Raw genomic sequence first — 27,910 nt, forward strand, 5'->3', positions numbered from 1 at the left:
TTTGTAGAATCTGCAATAGGATATTTGGGATAAAAAGCAATAGGATAAAAAGCAAAAGGAAGCTTTCTGAGAAACTACTTTGCGATGTGTGAATTCATCTCACACAGTTACACTGTAGTTTTCCTTGAGAAGTTTGCTAAAACTGCTTTTTGGGATCTGCAATGGATCCCAAAAATATGGAGGATATTTCAGAGTGCATTGATGCTTATGGTGACAAAGGAAATATCCTCATGTAAAAGCTAGAAAGAAGGTTTCTGAGAAACTGCTTTGTGATTTTTGAATTTCTGTCACAGAATTACACGATTCTCTTCATGGAACAGTTTCATAGCACTGCTTTTGGGGAATCAGAGAGGGATATTTGGGATCACATTGAAGCCTATGGTGCCAAATTAAATACCTGAGATAAAAACTAGAAAGAAGCTCTATGATAAACTGCTTTATGATGTGTGAATTCGTCTCACAGAGTTACACTGTTGTTTTCATTGACCAGTTTGCTAACACTATTATCTTGGAAAATGCAATGGAATAGTTCACAGTGCATTGAAGCTTATGGTGAAAAAGGAAAAATAAAAGTATAAAAATTAGAAAGAATCTTTCTGAGAAACTGATTTGTCATGTGTTAATTCATCTCACAGAGTTACACGATTCTTTTCATGGATCAGTTTGGTAGAACTGTCCTTGGGGAATGTGAGAAGGCATATTTTGGATCACTTTGAAGGCTATCGTGTCAAAGGAAATATCCTCAGATAAAAACTAGAAAGAAGCTTTCTGAGAAAGATAAACACCTTTCTTTTCATGGAGCCATTTGATAAAGCTGTTTACGTGGAATCTGCAAAAGGATATTTGGGAGTGCATTGAGGCCTATGTGAAAAAGGAAATATCCTCAGATAAAAACTGGAAAGAATCTTTCTGAGAAACTGCTCTGTGATGTGTGAATTCATCATACAGAGTTACCCGTATGTTTTATTGAGTACTTTGATACACTGTTTTCGTGGAATCTGCAAAAGAATCTTTCAGAGTGCATTGAAGCCAATGGTGACAAAGGAAATATCCTCAGTTAAAAACTAGAAAGAAACTTTATGAGAAACTGCTTTGTGATGTTTTAAATCATCCCACAGATTTACTTGATTGTTTTCTTGGAGTAGTTTGCTAACACTGTTTTCGTGAAATCTAAAATAGGATATTTGGGAGCACGTTAAAGCCTATATTGACAAAGGAAATATCCTTGGGCAAAAACCAAAAAGAAGCTTTCTGAGAAACAGCTTTGTGTTGTGTGAATTTACCTCACAGATTTACACCTTTCTTTTCATGGAATACTTTGCTAACCCTATGTTCATGGAATCTACAAAGGGATATTTGGGAGCGCATTGAGGTCAAGGGTGAAAAAGGAAATATCTTCAGATAAAAACTAGAAAAAAGCTTTCTGAGAAACTGCTTTGTGATTTGTGAATTCATCTCACAGAGTTACTTGATTCTTTTCATGGAGCTGTATTTTAGCACTGATTTGGGGAATTTGAGAAGGGATATTTTGGATTGCATTGAAGTCTATGATGACAAAGGAAACATCCTCAGATTAAAACTAGAAAGAAGCTTTCTGAGAAACTGCTTTATGATTTGTGAATTTATCTCACAGAGTTACACGATTCTTTTCATAGAGCAGTTGGGTTACCCTGTGTTTGGGGAATCCGAGAAGGGATATTTTGGATCACATTGAAGCCTACGGTGACAAAGAAATATTAAACAGATAAAAACTAGAAAGAAGCTTTCTCAGAAACTTCTTGGTGATGTGTGTATTCGTCTCACAGAGTAACACCTTTCTTTTCATGAAACAGTTTGCTAACAATGTTTGTGTGCTGTCTACAAAGTGATATTTGGGAGCGAGTTGAGACCTATGGGAAAAAGGAAATATCTTCAGATAAAAACTAGAAAGAAGCTTTCTGAGAAAATGCTTTGTGATGTGGGAATTAATCTCACATAATTACACCACTAATTTCGTGGAGAAGTTTGCGAACACTGTTTTCTAGGAATCTGCAACAAGATATTTTGGAGTGCATTGAAGCCTATGTTGACATACAAAATATCCTCAGACAAAAACCCAAAAGAAACTTTCTCTGAAACTGCTTTGTAACATGTGAATTCATCTCCCAGAGTTACATCTTTCTTTTCATGGAGCAGTTTGCTGATACCATTTTCGTGGAATCTGCAAAGGGACTTTTGGGAGCGCATTGAGGCTTATAGTGAAAAAGGAAATATCAACAGATAAAAACCAGAAAGAAGGTTTCTGAGAAACTGCTTTGTGATGTGTGAATTCATCTTATAGTGTTACACTGTACTTTTCATTGAGCAGTTTGCAAACACTGTTCTCTTGGATTCTGCAATGGGATATGTTGGAGCACTTTGAAGCTTATAGTGACAAAGGAAATATCCTCATATAAAAATTAGAAAGAAGCTTTCTGAGAAACTGCTTTGTGATGTGTCAATTCACCTCACAGTGTTACACTATTCTTTTCATGGAACAGTTTGGTAACTGTTTTGGGGGACTATGAGGAGGGATACAGTTGATCGCATTGAAGCTTTTGGTGACAAAGGAAATGTCCTCAGATGAAAACTAGAAATAAGCTTTCTGAGAAAGTTCTTTGTAATGTTTGACTTCATCTGACCATTTTACATATTTCTCTTCATAGAGCAGTTTGCTAACACTGTTTTTGTGGAATCTGCAAAGGGATATTTAGGAGCGCATTGAGACCTACAGTGAAAAAAGAAATATCCTCAGATAAAAACTAGAAGAAAGCTTCCTGAGAAACTGCTTTGTGATTTGTGAATTCATCTCACAGAGTAACACCTTTTCTTTTCATGGAGCTGTTTGGTAGCTCTGCTTTTGGGGAGTCTGAGAATTAACATTTTGGATGACATTGAAGCCTATATTGACAAAGGAAATATTATCACATAAAAACTAGAAAGAAGCTTTCTGAGAAACTTCTTCATGATGTGTAAATTCATCTCAAAGAGTTATAGCTTTCTTGTCATGGAGCAGTTTTCTAACACTATTTTCATGGAATCTGCAAAGGGATATTTGGGAGAGCATTGAAGCCTATAGTGACAAAGGAAATATCCTCAGATAAAAACCAAAAAGAAGCTTTCTGTGAAACTGCTTTGTGATGTGTGAATTCATCTCATAGAGTTAAACATTTCTGCTTAGGGAGCACTTTGGCATCACTGTTTTTGTGGTGTCTGAGAAGGGATATTTGGGAGCACATTGAAACCTATGGTGGAAAAGGAAATATCCTCAGATTAAAACTGGAAAGAAGCTATCTGAGAAAACGCTATTTCATGCGTTAATTCATCACATAGAGTTACACCATTCTTTTCATGGAGGAGTTTGCTAACACTGTTTTCGTGGAATCTACAAAGGGATATTTGGGAGTGCTTTGAGGCCTACAGTGAAAAAAGAAATATCCTCTGATAAAAACTAGAAAGAAGACCTCTGAGAAACTGCTTTGTGATGTGTGAATTCATCTCACAGTGTTACACTGTTGTTTTCATACAGCAGTTTGCTAACAGTGTTTTCGTGGAATCTGCCAAGGGATATGTGGAAGCACTTTGAGGTCGACAGTGTAAAAGGGAATATCCTCAGATAAAAAATAGAAAGAACCTTTCTGAGAATCTGTTTTGTGATGTGTAAGTTCATGTTACAGAGTTACACCGTTCTTTTCATACAGAAGTCTGCTAAAACTGTTTTCGTGGAAACTGCAATAGGATGTTTGGGAGCTTATGGAAGCCTATGGTGACAAAGGAAATATCTTCAGATAAAAAACAAAAAGAAGCCTTCTGAGAAACTGCTTTGTGATGTGTGAATACATCTCACAGGGTCACAGTGTTCTTTTCATTGAGCAGTCTGCTAACACTGTTTTCTTGGAATCTGCTAGGGGATATTTCAGAGCACATTGAAGCCTATGGTGACAAGGAAATATACTCGAATAAAAACTGGAAAGAAGCCTTCTGAGAAACTTATTTGTGATGTGTGAGTTCATCTCACATTATTTCACCTTTCTCTTCATGAAGAAGTCTGCTAACACTGTTTTCATGGAATCTGTAAAGGGATGTTTGGGAGCACATGGAGGCCTAAGGGGACTAAAGAAATATCCTCAGATAAAAAATAGAAGGAAGCTTTCTGAGAAACTGCATTGTGATGTGTGAATGCATCTCACAGAGTTACACTGTTCTTTTCATTGAGCAGTTTTTTACACTATTTTCTTGGTATCTGCAATGGGATATTTCTTAGTGCAATGAAGCTTATGGTGACAAAGGAAATATCCTCAGATAAAAACTAGAAAGAATCTTTCTGAGAAACTTCTTTGTAATGTGTGAATTCATCTCACAAAGTTACACCTTTCTCTTCATGAAGTCGTTTGCTAACACTGTTTTCGTGGAATCTGCAAAGGGACATTTGTTAGCGCATTGAGGCCTCTGGTGAAAAAGGAAATATCCTCAGTTAAAAACTAGACAGAAGCTTTCTGAGAAACTGCTTTGTGATGTGTAAGTTCACCTCACAGAGTTACACTGTTCTTTTCATTGATCAGTTTGCTAACACTGTTTTCTTGGAATCTGCAATGGGATATTTCTTAGCGCAATGATCCTTATGGTGTCAAAGGAAATATCCTCAGATAAAAACTAGAAAGAAGCTTTCAGAGAAACTGATGTGTGACGGGTTAATTCTTCTCATAGAGTTACCCCATTCTTTTCATTGAGCAGTCTGCTAACACTGTTTCGTGCAATCTCTCTTAGGATATTTGGGAGTGTATTGAAGCTTATGGGGACAAACGAAATATCCTCAGATAAAAACCAAACAGAAACCTTCTGAATAACTGCTTTGTGATGTGTGAATACATCTCACAGTGTCACAGTGTTCATTTTATTGAGCAATCTGCTAACACTGTTTTCTTGTAATCTGCAAAGGGATAATTCAGAGGGCATTGAAGCTTATGGTGACAAAAGAAATATCCTCAGAGACAAACAAGAAAGTTTCTGAGAAACTACTATCTGATGTGCAAATTCATCTCACAGAGTTACACTTTCCTTTCATGGAGCAATTTGTTACCTTTGTTTTGGGGGAATTTGAGAAGGGATATTTTGATTGGACTGAAGCCTATGCTGACAAAGGAAATATCCTCAAATAAACACTAGAAAGGAGCCTTCTGAGAAACTTCTTTGTGATGTGTGAATTCATTTCACAGAGTTACACATTTCTCTTCATGAAGTGGTTTGCTAACACTGTTTTTGTAAAGTCTGCAAAGTGATATTTGGGAACACATTGAGGCGTATGGTGAAAAAGGAAATATCCTCAGAGAAAAACTAGAAAGAAACTTTCTGAGAAACTGCATTGTGATGTGTGAATGCATCTTACAGAGTTACACTGTTCTTTTCATTGATCAGTTTGCTAACACTGTTTTCTTGGAATCTGCAATGGGTTAGTTCTTAGCACAATGAAGCTTATGGTGACAGGGGAAATATCCTCAGATAAAAACAAAAAAGAAGCTTCCTGAGAAACTGCTCATGATGGGTTAATTTATCTCACAGAGTTACACTGTTCTTTTCAATGAGCAGTCTGATAACACTGTTTTCGTGGAATCTGTGTTAGGATATTTGGGAGCACATTGCAGCCTATGGTGACAAGGGAAATGTCCTCAGATAAAAACTGGAAAGAAGTTTTCTGAGAAAGTTCTTTGTGATCTGTGAATTCATCTCACAGGATTACACCTTTCTTTTCATGGAACAGTTTGCTAACACTGTTTTCGTGGAATCTGCAAAGGGATATTTGGGAGCGCTTTGAGGCCTATAGTGAAAAACGAAATATCCTCAGATAAAAACTACAAGGAAGCCTTCTGAGAAAACTCTTTGTGATGTGTGAATTCATGTCACAGATTTACACCGTTGTTTTCATACAGCAGTTTGCTAACACTGTCTTCGTGGAAAATGCAATAAGATGTCTAGGAGTGCATTGAACCCCATGGTGACAAAGGAGATATCCTCAGATAATAACCAGAAAGAAGCTTTCTGAGAAACTGTTTTGTGATGTGGGAATATATCTCACAGAGTTACAGAGTTCTTTTCATTGAACAGTCTGCTAACAGTGTTTTCTTGATATCCGTAAAAAGATATTTCACAGCACTTTGAAGCTTATGGTGACAATGGAAATATTCTCAGAGAAAAACAAGAAAGGAGGCTTCTGAGAATCTTCTTTCTGAAGTGTGAATTCATCTCACTGAGTTACACTAGTCTTTCATGGAGGAGTTTGCTTGCACTGTTCTGTGGAATCTCAGGAGTGATATTTTGGATAGCATAGAATTCTATGGTGAGAAATGAAATATCCTCAGATAAAACTGGAGAGAAGCCTTCTCAGAAACTGCTTTGTGGTATGTGAATTTGTCTCAGAGAGGTACACCATTACTTTCATTGAGAAGCTTTCTAACACTCTTTTTGCAGTATCTGCAATGAGATATTCGGAAACGCATTGAGGTCCATGTTTACAAAGGAAATATCCTCTGGTAAAAAGAAGAAAGAAGCTTTCTGAGAAATGGCTTTGTGATCTGTGAATTCATTACACAGAGTTACACTATTCTTTCAAGCAGCAGTTTACTAGAACAGTATTTGTTCAATCTGAGAAGGGATAGTTTGGATCGCTTTGAAGCCTATGGTAACAAAGGAAATATCTTCAGTAAAAACTAGAAACAGGTTCTTGAGAAACTGCTTTGTGATGAGTGTATTCATCTCACAGAGATACAGTTTTTGTTACTTTGAGCAGTTTACTAATGCTGTTTGCATGGAACCTGCCATTGTATATTCCAGGGGCATTGAGTGCTATGTTGAAAAATAAAATATCCTTAGATAAAAACTGGAGAGAAGCCTTCTGAGAAACTGCTTTGTGATGTGTGAATTTATTTCATGGAGCTACACCACTCTATTCCTTGAGAAGTTTCCTAACAATATTTTCGCGGAATCTGCAATGAGATATATGGGAACACATTGAGGACTGACATATCCTCAGATAAAAACAAGAAAGAAGACTTCTGAGAAACTGCTTTGTGATGTGTGAATTCATCTCACAGAGTTACACTGCCCTTTCTTGGAGTCACTTGCTAGCACTGTTTTTGTGGATTCAGAGAAGGGATATTTTTGATCTCTTTGAAGCCTATGGTGACAAAGGAAATATCCTCATATAAAATCCAGAAAGAAGCTTTCTGAGAAACTGCTTTGTGATTTGTGAATTCATCTCACAGTGTTACACAACTCTTTCATGGATCCGTTTGCCAGTACTGTTTTAGTGGAATATGAGAAGGGATATTTTGGATCACTTTGAAGCATATGGTGACAAAGGAAATATCCTCAGATAAAAAACAGAAAGAAGCTTTCTGAGAGACTGCTTTGTGATTCCTGAATTCATCTGAGATTTACATCACTCTTTCTTGGAGCCGTTGGCTAGCACTGGTTTTGTGGAATCTGACAAGTGGTATTTTGGATCAGTTGATGCCTGTGGTAACAAAGTAAATATCCTCAGATAAAACTAGAAAGAAGCTTTCTGAGAAATTGCTTTGTGTGCTGTGAATTCATCTCACAGTGTTACACCACTCTTTCATGAAGGAGTTTGCTATCACTGTTTTTGTGGAATCTCAGATGTGATATTTTGGATAGCATCGAATCCAATGGTGAAAAACGAAATATCCTCAGACATAAACTGGAGAGAAGCCTTCTCAGAAACTGCTTTGTGGTGTGTGAATTTATCTCACAGAGTTACATCATTGATTTCATTGAGAAGTTTGCTAACACTCTTTTCGCAGTATCTGCAATGAGACACATGGGGGGGTGCATTGAGGCCTGAAATATCCTCAGATAAAGGCAAGAAAGAAGGTTCTGAGATACTGCTTTGTGATGTGTGAATTCATCTCACAGTGTTACACAACTCTTTCTTGGAGCCGTTTGCTAGCACTGCTTTTGTGGAATCTGAGAAGAGATATTTTTGATCGCTTTGAAGCCTATGGTAACAAACGAAATATCCTCAGATAAAAACCATAAAGAAGCTTTCTGAGAAACTGCATTGTGACGTGTGAATTCATCTCACAGAAATTCACCACCCTTACGTGGAGCTATTGGCTAACACTGTTTTTGTGGAATCTGAGAAGTGATATTTTTGATCACTTTGAAGCCTATGGTGACAAAAGAAATATCCCCAGATAAAAACTAGAATGAAGCTTTCTGAGAAACAGCTTTGTGATTTGTGAATTCATCTCACAGAGTTACACCAGTCTTTCATGGAGGAATTTGCTAGCACTGTTTTTCTGGAATCACAGAAGTGATAATTTGGATAGCATAGGACCGTAGGGTGACAAATGAAATATTCTCAGATAAAAACTGGACAGAAGCCTTCTCAGAAACTACTTTTTGATGTGTGAATTCATCTCACAGAGTTACACCATTGCTTTCATTGAGAGGTTTGCTAACACTGTTTTCACAGAATCTGCAATGAGACATACGGGAGGGCATTGAGGCCTGTGTTTAAAAAGGAAATATCATTGGATAAAAAGAAAAATAAAATTTCTGAAAACCTGTTTTGTGAAGTGAGAATTCATCACACAGAGCTACACTACTCTTTCATGGAGCAGTTTGCTAGCATTGTTTTTGTGGAAACTGAGAAGGATTATTTTGGATCGCTTTGAAGCCTATGGTAAGAAAGGAAATATCCTCAGTTAAAACTAGAAAAGCTTTTTGAGAAACTGCTTTGTGATGAGTGTATTCATCTCACAGAGATACACTTTTCATTACATTGAGCAGTTTGCTAACATTGTTTTCATGGAATCTGTCATGGGATATTCTGAGGGCATTGAGTCCTATGGTGAAAAATTAAATATCCTTAGATAAAAATGGGAGGGAAGCTTTCTGACAAACTGCTTTGTGATGTGTGAATACATCTCACAGAGTGACACGATTCTTTTCATGGAGTAGTTTGGTAGCACTGTTTTTGGAGAATGGGAGAATGGATAATTTGGATTGCATTGAAGACTACGGTGACATAGGAAATATCCTCACATAAAATCAAAAAAGAAACTTTCTGAGAAAATTCCTTGTGCTTTGTTAATTCATCTCACAGAGTAACACCATTCTTTTCATTGAGAAGTTTGCTAACACTTTTTCATGGAATCTACGATGTGATATTATGGAGTGCATTGAGGCCTATGGTGTAAAAGGAAATATTCTCATATAAAATATACAAAGAAGCTTTCTGAGAAACTGCTTTCTGACGTGTGACTTCGTCTCACAGAGTTACACCATTCTTTTCATGGAGCAGTTTGGTAGCACTGTTTTGGTAGCACTGTTTTTGGTTCTCAAATGGTAACATTTGAGAACGAATTTTTGGATCACATTGAAGCCTATGGTGACAAAGGAAATATCGTCTGAAAAAAACAAGAAAGAAGCTTTGTGAGAAATTTCTTTGTGATGTGTGAACTCATCTCACAGAGTTCCACCTTTCTTTTTCTGGATCAGTTTGCAAGCACTGTTTTTGGGGAATCTGCAAAGTGATGTACAGGAATGCATTACGGCCTATGGTGTGAAAGGAAGTATCTTCAGATAAAACCTGGAAAGAAGTTTTCTGAGAAACTAATTTCGAATGAGTGAAATCATCTCACAGAGATACACTCTTGTTTTCATTGAGCAGTTTGATAACACTGCTTTCGTGGAATCTGAAGTAGGATATTTTGGAGCACACTGAAGCCTATGGTAACAACGTAAATATCCTCAGAGAAAAACCAAAAAGAATCTTTCTGATAAACTGCTTTGTGATATGTGAATTCGTCTCACAGATTTACACCTCTCTTTTCATGAAGGAGTTTGCTCACACTGTTTTCCTGGAATCTGCAAAAGGATATTCACGAGCCCATTGAGGCCTATGGTGGTAAAGGAAATATCCTCAGACAAAAACTAGAAAGAAGTTTTCTGAGACACTGTTTTGTGATGTGTGAAATCATCTCTCAGAGTTACACCATTCCTTTCAATGAGCAGTTTGATAACACTGTTTTCTAGGAACCTGCAGTAGGATATTGGGGAGCGCATTGAAGCCTATGGTGACAAAGGAACTATCGTCAGATAAAACCCAAAGAGAAGCTTTCTGTGAAATGGCTTTGTGATGTGTGAATTCACCTCATAGAGTTACACTGTTGTTTTCATTGAGAAGTTTGTTAACAATTTTTTCAATTATTCTGCAATGGGATATTCTAGAGCACCTTCAGGAATATGATGAAAATGCTAATATCCTCAGATAAAACTAGAAAGAAGGTTTGTGAGAAACAGCATTGTAATATGTGAATTCATTTCACAGAGTTACACCTTTCCTTTCATGAAGCAGTTTGCTAGCACTCTTTCATGGGATCTGCAAAGGGCTATTTGGGAGTGTACTGAAACCTATAGTGAAAAAGGAAATATCCTCAGACAAAAAGAAGAAAAAATCTTTCTGAAAAACTGCCTTGTTATGGGTGAATTCATCTCACAGAGTTCCACTGTTCTTTCATTGAGCATTTGTGAATAATGTTTTCATGGAATCTGCAATAGGATATTTGGGAGCACATTGAAACCTATGGTGACAAGGGAAATATCCTCAGATAAAAACTAGAAAGAAGCTTTCTGAGAAATTGCTTTGTGATTTGTGAATTCATCTCACAGTTACAGGTTTGTTTTCATGGAGCAGTTTGCTAGCACTGTTTTTATGGAATCTGCAATGGGATATTCGGAAGCTCCTAGCGGCCTATGGTGAAAAAGGAAATAACTTCAGATAAAAACCAGAGAGAGACATTTCCAGAAACGGTTTTGTGATGTGTGTAGTCATCTGAAAGAGTTTAACTTTTTATTTGAATGAAAACTTCGGCATCACTGTTTTTGTGGTATATGAGAGGAGATATTTGGGAGCACATTGAAGCCTATGGTTATAAAGGAAATACGTCAGATTTGAACTAGAAAGAAGCTTTCTGAGAAACTGCTTTGTGATGGGTGAATTCATCTCATAGAATTTCAATTTTGTTTTCATTGAGCAATTTGGTAACACTGAATTTGTGGAATCTGCAAAGGGATATTCGGGAGTGCATAGAGTCCAATGGCATAAAAGGAAATATCTTCAGGTAAAAACTGGAGAGAAGCATTTCAAGAAACTCCTTTGTGATGTGCGCATTCATCTCATAGAGCTAAATGTTTCCATTGAGGGAGTACTTTGACATCACAGTTTTGGTGGTGTCTGAGAAGGGATATTTGGGAGCACATTGAAGCCTATGGTGGAAAAGGAAATATCCTCAAAAACTAGAAAGAACCTTTCTGAGAAAGTACTTTGTGACGTGTAAATTCATCTCACAGACTTACACCTTTCTTTTCATGGAGCAGTTCTCTAACACTGTTTTCGTGGAATCTGCAAGGGACTTTTGGGGCAACAATGAAGCCTGTGGTGAAAAAGGAAATATCCTCAGATAAAAACCAGAAAGAAACTTTCTATGATACTGCTTTGTGATGTGTGAATTCATCTCACAGCATTACACTGTTCTTTTCATTGAGCAGTTTGCCAACACTCTTTTCTGGCAATCTGCAATGTGATATTTTGGAGCACATAGAAGCTTATGGTCACATATTAAATATCCTCATAGAAAAAGTAGAAAGATGCTTTCTGAGAAATGGCTTTGTGATGTGTTAATTCATCTTACAGAGTTACACGATTCTATTCATGGATCAGTTTAATAGCACTGTTCTGAGGAATCAGAGAAGGGATATTTTGGATTGCATTGAAGCCTACGATGACACAGGAAATATTCTCAGATAAAAACTAGAAGGAAACTTTCTGAAAACGTTTTCTGTGATGTGTGAATTCATCTCAGAGAGTTACACCATTCTTTTCATGGAGCTGATTCCTAACAATGTTTTCCTGTTATCTGCAATAGAATATTTGGGAGGGCATTGAGGCTTATAGTGAAAAAGGAAATATCTTCAGATAAAAACTAGAAAGAAACTTTCTGAGAAACTGAATTGTGATATGTGAATTCATCTCACAGAGTTACACTGTTCTTTTCATTGAGCTGTTTGATAACACTGTTTTCGAGGAATCTGCAATAGGATATTTGGGAGGGCATTGAAACCTACTATGAAAAAGGAAACATCCTCAGAGAAAAACCAAGAAGAAGCTTTCTATGAAACTTCTCTGTGATGTTTGAATTCATCTCACAGAGATACACTGTTCTTTTCATTTAGCAGTTTGGTAACACTGTTTTCCTGGACTCTGCAATGGGATATTTTAGAGCGCACAGAAGCTTATTGTGACAAAGGAGATATCCTCATATACAAAGTAGAAAGAAGCTTTCTGAGAAACTGCTTTGTGATGTGTTAATTTGTCTCAAAGAGTTACACAATTCTTTTCATTTAGCAGTTTGGTTGCACTGTTTTTGGAGAATCTGAAAAGGGATAATTGGGATCGCATTGAAGCCTATGGAGACAAAGTAAATATCCTCAGATAAAAACTAGAAAGAAGCTTTCTGAGAAAGTCCTTTGTGATGTGTGAATTAACATAACAGACTTAAACCATACTTTACATTGAGTGGTTTGATAACCCTGGTTTCGTGGAATTTGCAATATGATATTTGGGAGTGCATTGAATCCTATGGTGACAAAGGAAATATCCTCAGATAATAAACCGAAATGAAGATTTCTGATAGATTGCTTTGGGATATGTGAATTGACCTCACAGAGTTACACTGTTCTTTTCAGTGAGCAGTTTACTACCACTGTTTTCTTGGAATCTGCACTAGAATATTTGGGAGCTCATTGAAACGTGTGGTGACAGAGAAATATCCTCAGATAAAAACCAAAAAGATGCTTTCTGAGAAACTTCTTTGTGATGTGTGAATTCACTTCACAGAGTTACACGGTTCTCTTCAACAAGCAGTTTGATAACTCTGTTTTCGTGGAATACGCTATAGGATATTTGTTAGTGCATTGAAGCCTATGGTGACAAATGAAATGTCCTTAGATAAAGACTAGAGGGAAGCTTTCTCAGAAATTGCTTTGTGATGTGTGAATTAATCTCACAGAGTGACACTCTTCCTCTCATTGAGCAGTTTGCTGAAACTGTTTTCTTGGAATCTGCAATGGGATATTTCAGAGTGCATTGAAGCTTATGGTCACAAAGGAAATATTCTCAAATAAAAACCAGAAAGAAGCTTTCTGAGAAAGTTCTTTGTGATATACGATTTCTTCTCACAGAGTTACACCTTTCTTTTCATGGAGTACTCTGCTAGCACTGTTTTCATGGAATCTGCAAAGGGATATATAGGAGTGCATTGAGGCCTATGGTGAAAAAGGAAATATCCTCAGATAAAAACTAGAAAGAAGCATTCTGAGAAACAGCGTTGCCATGTGTTAATTCATATCACAGAGTTACACCACTTTTTTTCATGGAGCAATATGGTAGCAATGTATTTGGGGAATCTGAGAAGGGATATTTTGGATCGTGTTGAAGCCTACGGTGACAATGGAAATATCCTGAGATAAAAACGAAAAGGAAGCTATCCGTTAAACTAGCTGCTTTCTGATGTGTGAATGTATTACACAGGGTTACAAGGTTCTTTTCATTGAGCAGTTTGCTCACACTGTATTCTTGGGATCTGCAATGAGTTATTTCACAGCATTTTGAAGCTTGTGGTGACAAAGGAAATATCCTCAGACAAAAACTAGAAAGAAGCTTTCTGAGAAACTGCTTTGCGACTTGTGAATTCATCTCATAGAGTTACACCTTTCTTTTCATGGAGCAGTTTTGTAGCACTGTTTTTCGGGAATCTGAGAAGGGATATTTTGAGTTGCATTCAAGCCTATGGTGACAAAGGAAATATCCTCAGATAAGTAATAGAAAGAATCTTTCTATGAAACTGCTTTGTGATGTGTTAATTCGTCTTACAGAGTTACATGATTCTTTTCTTGGAGAAGTTTGGTAACAGTGTTTTTGTAGAATCTGCAAAGGGATATTTGGGAACGCATTGAAGGCTAATATGACAAAGGAAATATCCTGAGATAAAAACCAAATAGAAGCTTTTTGATAAGCTGCTTTGTGATATGTGAATTCTTCTCACAGAGTTACACTGTTCTTTTCATTGAGCAGTTTCCTCACACTGTATTCTTCGAATCTGCAATGGGATGTATCGGAGAACATTTACACTTATGGTGACAAAGGAAATATCCTCAGACAAAAACTTTAAAGAAACTCTCTGAGAAACGGCTTTGCGATTTGTGAATTCACTGCACAGAGTTACACGATAGTTTTCATCAAACAGTTTGGTAGAACTGTTTTTGGGGAATCTAAGAATTGATATTTTGAATTGCATTGAAGCTTAGGGTGACAAAGGAAATATCCTCAGATAATAACTAGAAAGAAACTTTCTGAGAAACTTCTTTTTGATGTATGAATTCTTCTCAGAGAGTTACACCTTTCTTTTAATGTAGCAGTTTGCTAACACTGTTTTCATGGAATCTTCAAAGGGATATGTGGGAGTGCTTTGAGGCCTATGGTCAAATAGGAAATATCCTCAGATAAAAACTAGAAAGAAGCTTTCTGAGAAACTGCTTTGTGATGTGTGAATTCATCTCTTTTTACACTGTTCTTTTCAATGAGCAGTTTGATAACACTGTATTCCTGGAATGTGCAATGGGATATTCAAGAGTGCATTGAATCTTATGGTGACAAATGAAATATTCTCATATAAAAACAAGAAAGAAGCTTTCTGAGAAACTGCTTTATGATGTCCTACTTCATCTCACAGAGTTACATGATTCTTTTAATGGATCATTTTGGTAGCACTCTTTTTGTGGAATCTGAGATGGGATATTTTGGATCACATTGAAGAATATGGTGACAAAGGAAATATCCTCAAATAAAAACTAGAAAGAAGCCTTCTGAGAAACTTCTTCATGATGCATGAATTCATCTAACAGAGGTATATTCTTTTTTTCACTGAACAGTTTGCTAACAATATTTTCTTGGAATCTGCAATGGTATAGTTCAGAGAGCATTGAAGTTCATGGTGAAAAAGGAAATATCCTCATATAAAAATTAGAAAGCTTTCTGAGAAAGTGTTTTGTGTTGTGTTAATTCATCTCACAGAGATACATGATTTTTTCATGAATCAGTTTGGTAGAACTGTTTTTGGGGAATCTGAGAAGGGATATTTTGAAATGCATTGAAGTCTATTGTGACAAAGGAAATATCCTCAGATAAAAACTAGGAAGAAACTTTCTGAGAAAGTTCTTTGTGACGTGTGAATTCATCTCACAGAGTTACACGTTTCTTTTCATGGAGGAGTTTGATAATGCTGTTTTAGTGCAATCTGCAAAGGGATATTTGGGGGTGCAGTGAGGTCAACAGTGAAAAGGAAAATATCCTCAGAAAAAACTGGAAGGAATCTTACTGAGAAAATGCTCTGTGATGTGTGAATTCATCACACAGATTTACACCATTCATTTAATAGAGCAGTTTGGTGACACTGTTTTCATGGAATCTGCAATAGGATATTTGGGAGTGCTTTGAAGCCTTTGGGGAGAAAGGAAATATCCTCAGATAAAAACCAAAAAGAAGCTTTCTGTGAAACTTCTTTGTGATGTGTGAGTTCATCTTACAGAGTTACAACCTTCTTTTCATTGAGAAGTTTTCTACAACATTTTTCGTGGAATATGCAATGGGATATTCCAGAGCACATTGTGGAATATGGTGAAAAAGGAAATATTGTCAGATAAAAACTTGGAAGAACCTATCTGAGAAACAGTTTTGTGATGTGTGAATTCATGTCACAGAGTTACACCACTCTTTTCATAGAGCAGTTTTGTAGAACTCTTTTTGGGTATTCTGAGAAGGGATATTTTGTATATCATTGAAGCCTATGGTGACAAAGGAAATATCCTCAGATAAAAACTACAAAGAACCTTTCTGAGAAACTGTTTTGTGATGTATGAATTCACTGCACACATTTTCATGATTCTTTTATTGGGACAGTTTACTAACACTGTTTTAGTGGAATCTACAGTGGGATATATGGGAGTGCAGTGAAGCCTACATTGACAAAGGAAATAGACACAAACCAAAAATAAATTTCCTAAGAAAGTTCTTTGTGATATGTGAATTCACCTCACAGATTAACAGGTTTGTTTTCATGGAGCACTTTGCTAACACTATTTTTGTGGAATCTACAAAGGGATATTCAGGAGCACAAAGAGGCCTGTGGTAAAAAAGGAAATATCCTCAGATGAAAACTATAAAGAAACTTTCTGAGAAACTGCTCTGCAATTTGTGAATTCATCTCATAGAGTTACTCAAGTCTTTTCATAGAGCAGTTAGGTAGCACTCTTTTTGTGGAATATGACAAGGGATACTTTGGATCACATTGAAGCCTATGGTGACAAAGAAAATATCCTCGGATTAAAAACTAGAAGAAACTTTCTGAGAAACTGCTTCGTAATGTCTGAATTCATCTCACAGAGTTACACCTCTATTTTCTTACAACAGTTTGCTAACACTGTTTTCGTGGAATCTGAAATGGGATACCTTGGAGTGCATTGAAGCCTGTGGTGACCAAGGAAATATCCTCCGACACAAACCAAAAAGAAGCTTTCTGACAACTTGCTTTTGTGATGGGTGAATTCATCTCACAGAGTTACACTGTTCTTTTCATTCAGCAGTTTGCTAATACTATTTTCTTGCAATCTGCATTGGAATATTTCAGAGCACATTGAAGCTTATGGTGACAAAGGAAATATCCTCACAGAATAACTAGAAAGAAGCTATCTGAGAAATCACTTTGTGATGGGTTAATTTATCTCACAGAGTTACACAATTCTTTTTATAGAGCAGTTTTGTAGCACTGTTTCTGAGGAATCAGAGAAGGGATATTTTTTAATCGCAATGTAACCTATGATGACAAACAAATTATCTTCAGGTAAAAAATAGAAAGAAGGTATCTGAGAATCTGCTTTGGGATATGCAAATTCTCACAGAGTTACACTCTTCTTTTCATTGAGCAGTTTCAGAGTGCACTGAAGCTTATGGTTACACTCTTTTTTTCATTGAGCAATTTGCTAACACTATTTTCTTGGAATCTGCAATGGGATAGTTCAGAGCACATAGAAGCTTATGGTGAAACGAAATATCCTCGTATAAAAATTAGAAAGAAGATTTCTGAGAAACTGATTTGTGATGTGTTATTCGTCTCACAGAGTTACATGATCCTTTTCATGGATCAGTTTGGTAGAACTCTCCTCGGGGAATGTGAGAAGGGGTATTTTGGATCACATTGAAGCCTATAGTGACAAAGGAAATATCCTCAGATAAAAACTAGAAAGAAGCTTTCTGAGAAAGTTCTTTGTGATGTGTGGATTCATTTCACAGAGTTACACCTTTATTTTTATGGAGCAGTTTGATAAAACTCTTTTTGTGGAATCTGCAAAGGGATATTTGGGAGTGCATTGAGGCCTATAGTGAAAAAGGAAATATCCTCAGATAAAAACTGCAAAGAATCTATCAGAAACTGCTCCACTATGTGTGAATTCATCATACAGAGTTACTCATTCATTTAATTGAGTACTTTGATGCACCATTTTCGTGGAATCTGCAATAGGATATTTTGGAGTGCATTGAAGTCAATGGTGACCAAGGAAATAACCTCAGACAAAAATCAAAAAGAAGCTTAATGTGAAACTGCTTTGTGATGTGTGAATTCATCTTACAGAATTATGCCGTTCATTTCATTGAGAAGTTTGCTAACACTTTTTTTCTTGTAATCTGCAATGGGATATTTGGGAGCACATTGAGGAATATTGTGAAAAAGGAAATATCCTCAGATAAAAACTTGAAAGAACCTATCTGAGAAAGAGCTATGTGATGTGTGAATTCATCTCACAGAGTCACACCCCTCTTTTCATAGAGAAGTTTGGTATCACTCTTTGGGGAATCTGAGAAGGGATATTTTGAATAGCATTGAAGCCTCTGCTGACAAAGGAAATATCCTCAGGCAAAAAACAAAAAGAAGCTTTCTGAGAAACAGCTTTGTGTTGTGTGAATTCAACTCATAGATTTACACCTATCTTTTCATGGGGAATTTTGCTAACACTGTTTTCATGGAATCTACAAAGGGATATTCGGGAGTGCATTGAGGCAGAGGGTGAAAAAGGAAATATCTTCAGATAAAAACTAAAAAGAAGCTTCTTTCTAGTTTTGCTTTGTGATTTCTTTCTAGAAATTGCTTTGTGATTTGTGAATTCATCTCACAGAGTTACTTGATTCTTTCATGAGCCATTTTGTAGCACTTTTTTGGGGAATCGGAGAAGGGATATTTTGGATTACCTTGAAGCCTATGGTGACAAATGAAATTCCCTCAGATAAAAACTAGAAAGAAGCTTTCTGAGAAACTGCTTTATGATTTGTGAATTTATCTCACAGTGTTACATGATTCTTTTCATGGAGCAGTTTGGATACACTGTTTTTATGGAATATGAGAGGGGATAATTTGGATCACCTTGAAGCCTATGGTGACAAAGAAATATAAACAGACAAAAACTAGAAAGAAGCTTACCCAGAAACTTATTTGTGATGTGTGTATTCATCTCACAGAGTAACACCTTCCTTTTCATGGAACAGTTTGCTAAATATATTTGCATGCTATCTACAAAGTGATATTTGGTACCGAGTTGAGACCTATGGTGAAAATGGAAATATCCTCACATAAAAACTAGAAAGAAGCTTTCTGAAAAAATGCTTTGTGATGTGTAAATTCATCTCACAGAATTACACCACTAGTTTCATGGAGCAGTTTGCTGATACTGTTTACTTGGATTATGCAATAAGATATTGCAGAGTGCTTTGAAGCCTATGGTGACATACGAAATATCCTCCCACAAAAACCCAAAAGAAACTTTCTGTGAAACTGCTTTGCAACGTGTGAATTCATCTCCAAGAGTTACATCTTTGTTTTCATGGAGCAGTTTGCTGACACTGTTTTCGTGGAATCTGCAAAGGGATATTTGGGAACGCATTGAGGTTTATAGTGAAAAAGGAAACATCAACAGATAAAAACCAGAAAGAAGGTTTCTGAGAAACTGCTTTGTGATGTGTAAATTCTTCTTACAGTGTTACACTGTTCTTTTCATTGAGCAGTTTGTTTCCTTGCAATCTGCAATGGGATATTTTGGAGCATTTTGAAGCTTACAGTGACAAAGGAAATATCCTCATATAAAAATTAGAAAGCAGCTTTCTGAGAACCTGCTTTGTGATGTGTTAATTCACCTCACAGTGTTACACGATTTTTTTCATGGAACAGTTTGGTAACACTGTGTTTGTGGTATCTGAGGAGGGATGCATTTGATCGCATTGAAGCCTATGGTGACAGAGGAAATATCCTTAGATAAAACCTAGAAAGAAGCTTTCTGAAAGACTTCATTGTAATGTTTGTATTCATTGGACAGTTTTACACCTTTGTCTTCATAGAGCAGTTTGCTAACACTGTTTTCATGGAATCTGCGAATGGATATTTGGGAGCGCATTGAGGCTTACAGTGAAAAAGGAAATATCGTCAGATAGAAACTGGAAAGAAGCTTCTTGAGAAACTGCTTTCTGATTTGTGAATTCATCTCACAGAGTTACACCTTTCTTTTCATGGATCAGTTTTGTAACACTGCTTTTGTGGAATCTGAGAAGGGATATTTGGATGACACTGAAGCCTCTATTGACAAAGGAAATATTATCACATAAAAACTAGAAAGATGCATTCTGAGAAACTTCGTCACGATGTGTAAATTTACCTCACAAAGTTACACTTCCTTTTCATGGAGCAGTGTGCTAACACTGTTTTGGTGGAATCTGCAAAGGGATATTTGGGAGTGCATTGAAGCCTATGATGACAAAGAAAATATCCTCAGATAAAAACTAGATAGAAGATTTCTGAGAAACTGCTTTGTGATGTGTGAATTCATGTCACAGATTTACACCTTACTTTTCATGGAGCAGTGTGCTAACACTGTTTTTGTCTAATCTGCAATGGTATATTAGACAGTGCAATTAGACTTACGGTGAATAAGTAAATATCCTCAAATAAAAAAATAGAAGGAAACTTTCTGAGAAACTGCTTTGAGATTTGTGAATTCGTCTCAAAGAGTTACACAATTCCTTTCATGGAGCAGTTTACTAGAACTGTTTGTGGGGAATCTGAGAAGGGATAATTTGGATCACATTGAAGCCTATTTTGAAAAATTAAATATCCTCAGATAAAAACTAGAAAGAAGGTTTCTGAGATACTGCTTTGTGATGTGTGTATTAATCTCACAGAATTGCATGATTCTTTTCTTGGAGTAGTTTGCTGAAACTGTTTTCATGGAATCTGCAATAGGATATTTGGGAGTGCACTGAAGAATATGGTGACAAAGGAAATATCCTCAGACAGAAACCAAAAAGAAGCTTTCTGAGAAATTGTTTTGTAATGTGTAAATTTATCTCACAGATTTACACCTTGGTTTTCATGGAGCAGTTTCCCAACACTATTTTCGTGATATCTGCAAAGAAATATTCACAAGTGCAGTGAGGCCTGTGGTGAAACGGAAATATCCTCTTACAAAGACTAGAAAGAAGCTTTCTGAGAAATTGCTTTGTGATGCATGAATTCATCTCACAGAGTTACAAGGTCCTTTTCATTGAGGAGTTTGCTAACACAGTTTTCTTGGAAACTGCAATGATATATTATGGGGCGTATTGGAGCTTATGATGACAAAGGAAATATCCTTATATAAAAACTAGAAAATTCTTTGTGAGAAAATGCGTTGTGGTGGGTTAATTCATCTCACAGAGTTACAGAATTCTATTCACGGATCAATTTGGTAGCACTGTATTTGGGTAATCTGAGAAGGGATATTCTCGATCACTTCAAAGCCTATGGTAACAAAGGAAATATCCTCAGATCAAAACTAGAAAGAAACTTTCTCAGAAACTACTTCATGATATGTGAATTCATCTCACAGAGTAACACGTTTCTTTTCATGGATCAGATTGCTAACACTGCTTTCATGGAGTCTGTGAAGGGATATTTGGAGCACATTGGGTCCCAGAGTAAAAAGGAAATATCCTCACATAAAAATTAGAAAGAATCTTTCTGAGAAACTGCTTTGTGATGTGTGAATTCATCTCAGAGAGTAACAATGTTGTTTTCATTGAGCAGATTGCTAACACTCTTTTCTTGGAATCTGCATTAGGATATTTTGGAGTGCATTGAAGCTTATGGTGACAAAGGAAATACACTCTCATAAAAACTAGAAAGAAGCTTTCTGAGAAACTGGTTTGTGATTTGTGACTTCATCTCACAGAGTTACACCATTCTTTTCACTGAGCAGTTTGAAAACACTGTATTTGTGGAGTCTGCAGTAGAATACTTGGGAGAGCATTAGAGCCTATGGTGACAAAGGAAATATCCTCAGACAAAAACTAGAAAGAAGCTTTCTGAGAAACTGCTTTGTGATGTGTGCATTCATCTCACAGATTTACACTCATCTCTTCAACGAGAATGTTGCCAACACTGTTTTCTCCAAAACTGCTATGTGATATTTCGGAGCACATTGAGCTTATGTTGAAAAAGGAAACATCCTCAGACAAAGACTAGATAGAAACTTCCTGAGAAACTGTTTTGTGATTTGTGAATTCATCTCACAGGGTTACACTATACTTTTCATAGAGCAGATTGATAGTGCTATTTTTGTGTAATCTGAGAAGGGATATTTTGGATTGTGTGGAATCCTACGATGATATAGGAAACATCTTCAGACAAAAACTAGAAAGAAGCTTTCTGAGAAACTTCCTTGTGAAGTGTGAATTCATCTCACAGAATTACACAATTCTTTTCATGGAGCAGTTTGGTAGCACTGTTTTTGGGGAATCTGAGAAGGGATACTTTGGATGGCATTGAAGACTGTGGTGACAAAGGAAATATCCTCAGAAAAAAATTACAAAAAATCTTTATGAGAAACTGCTTTGTGATGTGTGAATTCATATCAAAGGGTTACACCATTGTTTTCATTGCACTGCTCGATAACACTGTTTTCTTGGAATCTGCAAAGGGATATTTCATAGTGCATTGAAGCTTAGGGTGACAAAGCAAATATCCTCATATAAAAATTAGAAAGAAGCTTTCTGAAAAACTCCTTGGGGTTTGTGAATTCTTCTCATAGAGTTGCACGATTATTTTCATGGATCAGTTTGGTAGCACTTTTCTGGGGTATCTGAGAAGGGATATTATGGATCGCACAGAAGCTTATATTAACAAAGGATATATCCTCAGATACAAACTAGAAAGAAGCTATCTGAGAAACTTCTTTGTGATGTGTGAATTCACCTCACAAAGTTACACCTTTCTTTTCTTGGGACAGTTGAATAACACTGCTTTCATAGTATCTGCAAGGGATATTGGGAGCAGATTGAAGCCTACTGTGAAAAAGGAAATATCCTCAGATAAAAACTAGAAGGAAGCATTCTGAGAAACTGCATTGTGATGTGTGAATTAATCTCACAGAGTTACACTGTTCTTTTCATTGAACAGTTTGGTAACACTGTTTTCTTGGAATATGAAATAGGATATTTTGGAGCATGTCAAAGTGTATGGTGACAATGGAAATACCCTCATATAAAAACTAGAAAGAAACTTTCTTAGTAACTGCTTTGTGATGTGTGAATTCATTTACACAATTAGTTACACAATTGTAAGAAGAGTTACACAATTCTCTTCATTGCACAGTTTCTGAACCCTGTTTTTGTGGAATATGCAATGGAATATTTCGGAGCACATTGAAGCTTATGGTGAAAAAGGAAGCAACCTCAGACAAAAACTAGAAAGAAGTTTTCTGAGAAACTGCTTTGTGATTTGTGAATTCATCTCACAGAGTTACACGAATCTCTTCATGGAGCAGTTTGGTAGCACTGTTTTTGGGGAATCTGAGAAGGGATATTTTGGATCACCTTGAAGCTTATGGTGACAAAGGAATTATCCTGAGATAAAAACTAGAAAGAATTTTTCTGAGAAAGTTCTTTGTGACATGTGATTTCAACTCACAGATTTACAACTTTCTTTTCATGGAGCAGTTTGCTAACACTGTTTTTGTGGAATCTGCAAAGGGATATTTGGGAGCGCATTGTGGCCTACAGTGAAAAAGAAAGTATTCTCAGATAAAAACTAGAAGGAAGCTTTCTGAGAAACTGCTTTGTGGTGGGTGAATTCATCTCAAAGAGTTACACCATTCTTTTCATTGAGCAGTTTGCTATCACTGTTTTTGTGGAACCTGCAAAGGGATATATGGGAGTGCATGAGGATTATGGTGAAAAACTAAATATCCTCATAAACACTAGAAAGAAGTTTTCAGAGAAAATGATTTGTGATGTGTAAATTCATCTCACAGTGTTACACTGTTCTTTTTATTGAGCAGTTAGCTAAAACTCTTTTCTTGGAATCTTCAATGCAATATTTTGGAGCACATCGAGGCTTATGATGCCAAAGGAAATATCCTCAGAAAAAAACTATAAAGAAGCTTTCTGAGAAACTTCTTTGAGATTTGTGAATTCATCTCACAGAGTTACACGATTCTTTTCATGGAGCAGTTTGGTAGCACTGTTTTTCAGGAATCTGAGAAGGGATGTTTCGGATTGCATTGAAGTCTATGGTGACAAAGGAAATATCCTCACATACAAGCTAGAAAGAAGCTTTCTGAGAAAGTTCTTTGTGTTGTGTGAATTCATCTCACAGAGTTATACCTTACTTTTCATTGAACAGTTTGGTTACACTGTTTTTGGGAAATCTGAAAAGGGATTTTCGGGAGATTATAGAGGCCTATGGTGAAAAAGGAAATATCTTCAGTTAAAAATTTAAGAGAATGTTTTTGAGAAGCTGTTTTGTGATGTGTGTATTCACCTCATAGAGATAAATAATTATTTTTTTGATTGAGCAGTTTGCCATCACTGTTTTTGTGATGTCTGAGAAGGGATATTTTGGAGCGCATTGAGTCTAATGGTAGAAAAGCAAACATGCTCATGTAAAATCTATAAATTAGCTTTCTGAGAAATTTCTTTGTGATAGTTGAATTCATTTCCCAGAGATAAACCATTCTCTTCATTGAGCAGTTTGTTAACCCTGTTTTTGTGGAATTTACAGAGGGATACTCGGAGTGCAGAAAAGCCTAGGGTGTAAAAGGAAATACTCTCAGATAAAAACTAGAAAGAAGCTTACTGAGAGACTGTTTTGTGATGGGTGAATTGATTTCACAGAGTTCAATCATTCTTTTCATTGAATAGTTTGGTAACACTGTTTTTGTGAAATATGCAATGGGATATTCCAGAGCGGATAGAGGCCAAGGTTGTAAAAGGAAATATCTTCAGGTAAAAACAGGAGTGAAAGTTTCCTCTAACTCCTTTGTGATGTGGGCATTCATCTCATAGAGGTAAAGCTTTCTGTTGAGAGAGAAGTTTGGTGTCTCTGTTTTTGTGGTGTATGAGAAGGGATATTTGGGAACATATAGAATCCAGTGGTGGAAAAGGAAATATCCTCAGATAAAAACTAGAAGGAAGCTTTTGAATAAGTATCTTTGTGTTGGGTGAATTCATCACACAGAGTTACACAATTCTTTTCATGGATCAGTCTGTTAGCACTGTTTTTGGGGAATCTGAGAAAGGATTTTTTTGGATTGCATAGAAGCCTATGGTGACATAGGATATATCGTCAGACAAAAGCTAGAAAGAAAGTTTCTGAGAAAGTCCTTGTGATGTGTGAATTCATCTAACAAAATTACACCTTTCTTTTCATGGAGCAGTTTGCTAACTCTTTTCCTGGAATCTGCACAGGGATATTTGGGAGTGAATTGAGGCATATGGTGAAAAAGTAAATATCCTCAGATAAGAACTGGAAAGAAGGTTTCTGAGAAACTTCTTTGTGATGTGAGAGTTCATCTCAGGGAGTTACACCTTACTTCTTTTCTTGGAGCACTTTACTAAAACTGTTTTCATGGAATCTGCAAAGGGATATTTGGGAGTGCTTTGAGGCCTATAGAAAAAAAAACAAATATCCTCAGAGGCAAAATAGAAAGAAACTTTCTGAGAAACTGCTTTGTGATGTATGAATTCAAGTCACACAGTTACACTGTTGTTTTCATTGAGCTGTTTGACAGCACTGTTTTCTTAGAGTCTACAATGGGATAAATTGGAGCACTTTGAAGCTTATCGTAAGAAGAGAAATATCCTCAGAAAAGGCTAGAAAAATGCTTTCAGAGAAACTGCCTTATAATTTGTGAATTCATCTCACAGGGTTACACGATATTTTTCGTGGAGCAGTTTGGTGGCACTGCTTTTGGGGAATCTGAGAAGGGATATTTTGGATCACATTGAAGCCTATGGTGACAAAGGAAATATCCTGAGAGAAAAAGTAGAAAGAACTTTCTGAGAAAATTCTTTGCGATGTGTCAATTCATCACACAGAGTTACATCTGTCGTTTTATGGAGCAGTTTCCTAAAACTGCTTTCCTGGAATCTGCAAAGGGATATTTGAGTGTGCATTGACGCTTATGGTGAAAAAGAAAATATCCTCAGATAAAAACTAGAAATAAGCTTTCTGAGAAACTGCTTTGTGACGTGTGAATTCGTCTAATATAGTTCAACTGTCCTTTTCATTCAGCAGTTTGCCTACACTGTTTTCCTGGAATCTGCAAAGGGATATTTGGGAGCACATTGGGTCCTATCTTAAAAAAAAAAAACAAATATACTCATTTAAAAACTAGAAAGGTGCTTTCTGAGAATCTGCTTTATGATGTATGAATTCATCTCACAGAGTTACACCATTCTTTTCATTGAACAGCTTGATAAAACTGTTTTTGTGGAATCTGCAATAGGATATTTCGGAGCACATTGAAGGCTAGGGTGACAAAAGAAATATATTCAAAGAAAAAGCAAAAGGAAGCTTTCTCTGAAACTATTCTGTGATGTGTGAATTCATCTCACAGGGTTATCCTGTTCCTTTCATTGAAGAGTTTGCGAACTGTTTTCTTGGAATTTGGAATGCGATATTTTGGAGTGCATTGAAGCTAATGGTGACAAAGGAAATATCCTCAGAGAAAAACTAGAAAGAAGCTTTTTGAGAAACTGCTTTGTGATTTGTGAATTCATCTGACAGAGCTACACGATTCTTTTCATGGAGCAGTTTGGTAACACTGTTTTTGGGGAATCTGAGAAGGGATATTTTGGAATGCATTGAACCCTTTTGTGACAAAGGAAATATCCTCAGATAAAAATTATAAAGAAGCCCTCTGAGAAACTGCTTTGTGATGTGTGAATTCATCTCACAGAGTTACAATGTTCTTTTCATTGTGTAGTTTGCTAACTCTGTTTTCTTTGAATCTGCAATGGGATATTTCAGAGTGCATTGAAGCTTGTGGTGACAAAGGAAATATCATCATATAAAAACTAGAAAGAAGCTTTCTGAGAAACCGCTTTGTGATGTGTTAATTCATCTCCCAGAGTTACACGAATATTTTCATGGATCAGTTTGGTAGCACTGTTTTTGGGCAATCTGAGAAGGGACGTTTTGGATCGCATTGAAGCCTATGGTGACTAAGGAAGTATCTTCAGATAAAAACCAGAAAGAAGCTCTTTGAGATAGTTCTTGTGATGTGTGAAATTATCTCAAAGAGTTACACCTTTATTTTCATGGGGAAGGTTGCTAACAGAGTTTTCATGGGATCTGCAAAGGGATATTTGGGAGCACATTGAGGCCTATAGTGAAAAAGGAAATATCCTCATTAAAAACTCAAAAGAAGCTCTCTGAGAATCTGCTTTATGATTTGTGAATTCAACTCACAAATTTACACTGTTCTTTTCATTGAACAGTTTGGTAAATGTGTTTTCTTGGAATCTGCAATGACATATTTCAGAGTGCATTGAAGCTTATGGTGACAAAGAAAATATCCTCATACAAAAACAAGAAAGATGCTTTTTGAGAAACCACTTTGTGATGTGCTAATTCTTTTCACAGAGGTACATGATTCTTTTCATGTCTCAGTTTGGTAGCAGTGTTTTTGGGGAATCTGAAAAGGGATATTTTGGATCACATTGAAGCCCTTGATGATAAAGGAAATATAATCATATAAAAAGTGCAAACAAGGTTTCTGAGAAACTGCTTTGTGATGTGTTAATTCATTTCACTGAGATAAAACTTTCTTTTCATGGAGCAGTTTGCTAACACTGTTTTCCTGGAATTTACACAGGGATATATGGGAGCGCAATGTTGCCTATCATGAAAAAGGAAATATCCACAGATAAATACTAGAAAGAAGCATTCTGAGAACCTATTTTCTGATGTGTGAATTCATCTCACAGTGGTACACCATTCTTTTCATTGCTCAGTTTGGTGACACTGTTTTCGTGGAATCTGCAATAGGATATTTGGGAGCACATTGAAGTCTAGGGTGACAAAGGATATGTCCTCACAGAAAAAGCAAAAAGAAGCTTTCTGAGGAAGTGCTTTGTGATGTGTGAATTCATCTCACAGAGTTACATGATTCTTTTCATGTAACAGTTTGGTGGCATTGTTTTTGGGCAACCTGAGAATGTATATTTGGAATCGCATTGAAGCCTGTGGTGACAAAGCAAATATCCTCAGATAAAAACTGGAAAGAATCTTTCTGAGAAAGTTGCTTGTGATGTGTGAATTTATCTCACGTTTTTACACTGTACTTTTCACTGAGCAGTTTGCTAACATTGTTTTAATAGAATCTGCAAAGGGATATTTGGGTGTCCATTGAGGCCTACAGTGAAAAAGGAAATATCCTCAGATAAAAACTAGAA

The sequence above is a fragment of the Macaca thibetana genome, chromosome 3 (genome assembly GCF_024542745.1).
Source record: "Macaca thibetana thibetana isolate TM-01 chromosome 3, ASM2454274v1, whole genome shotgun sequence".
Lineage (NCBI taxonomy): Eukaryota > Metazoa > Chordata > Mammalia > Primates > Cercopithecidae > Macaca > Macaca thibetana.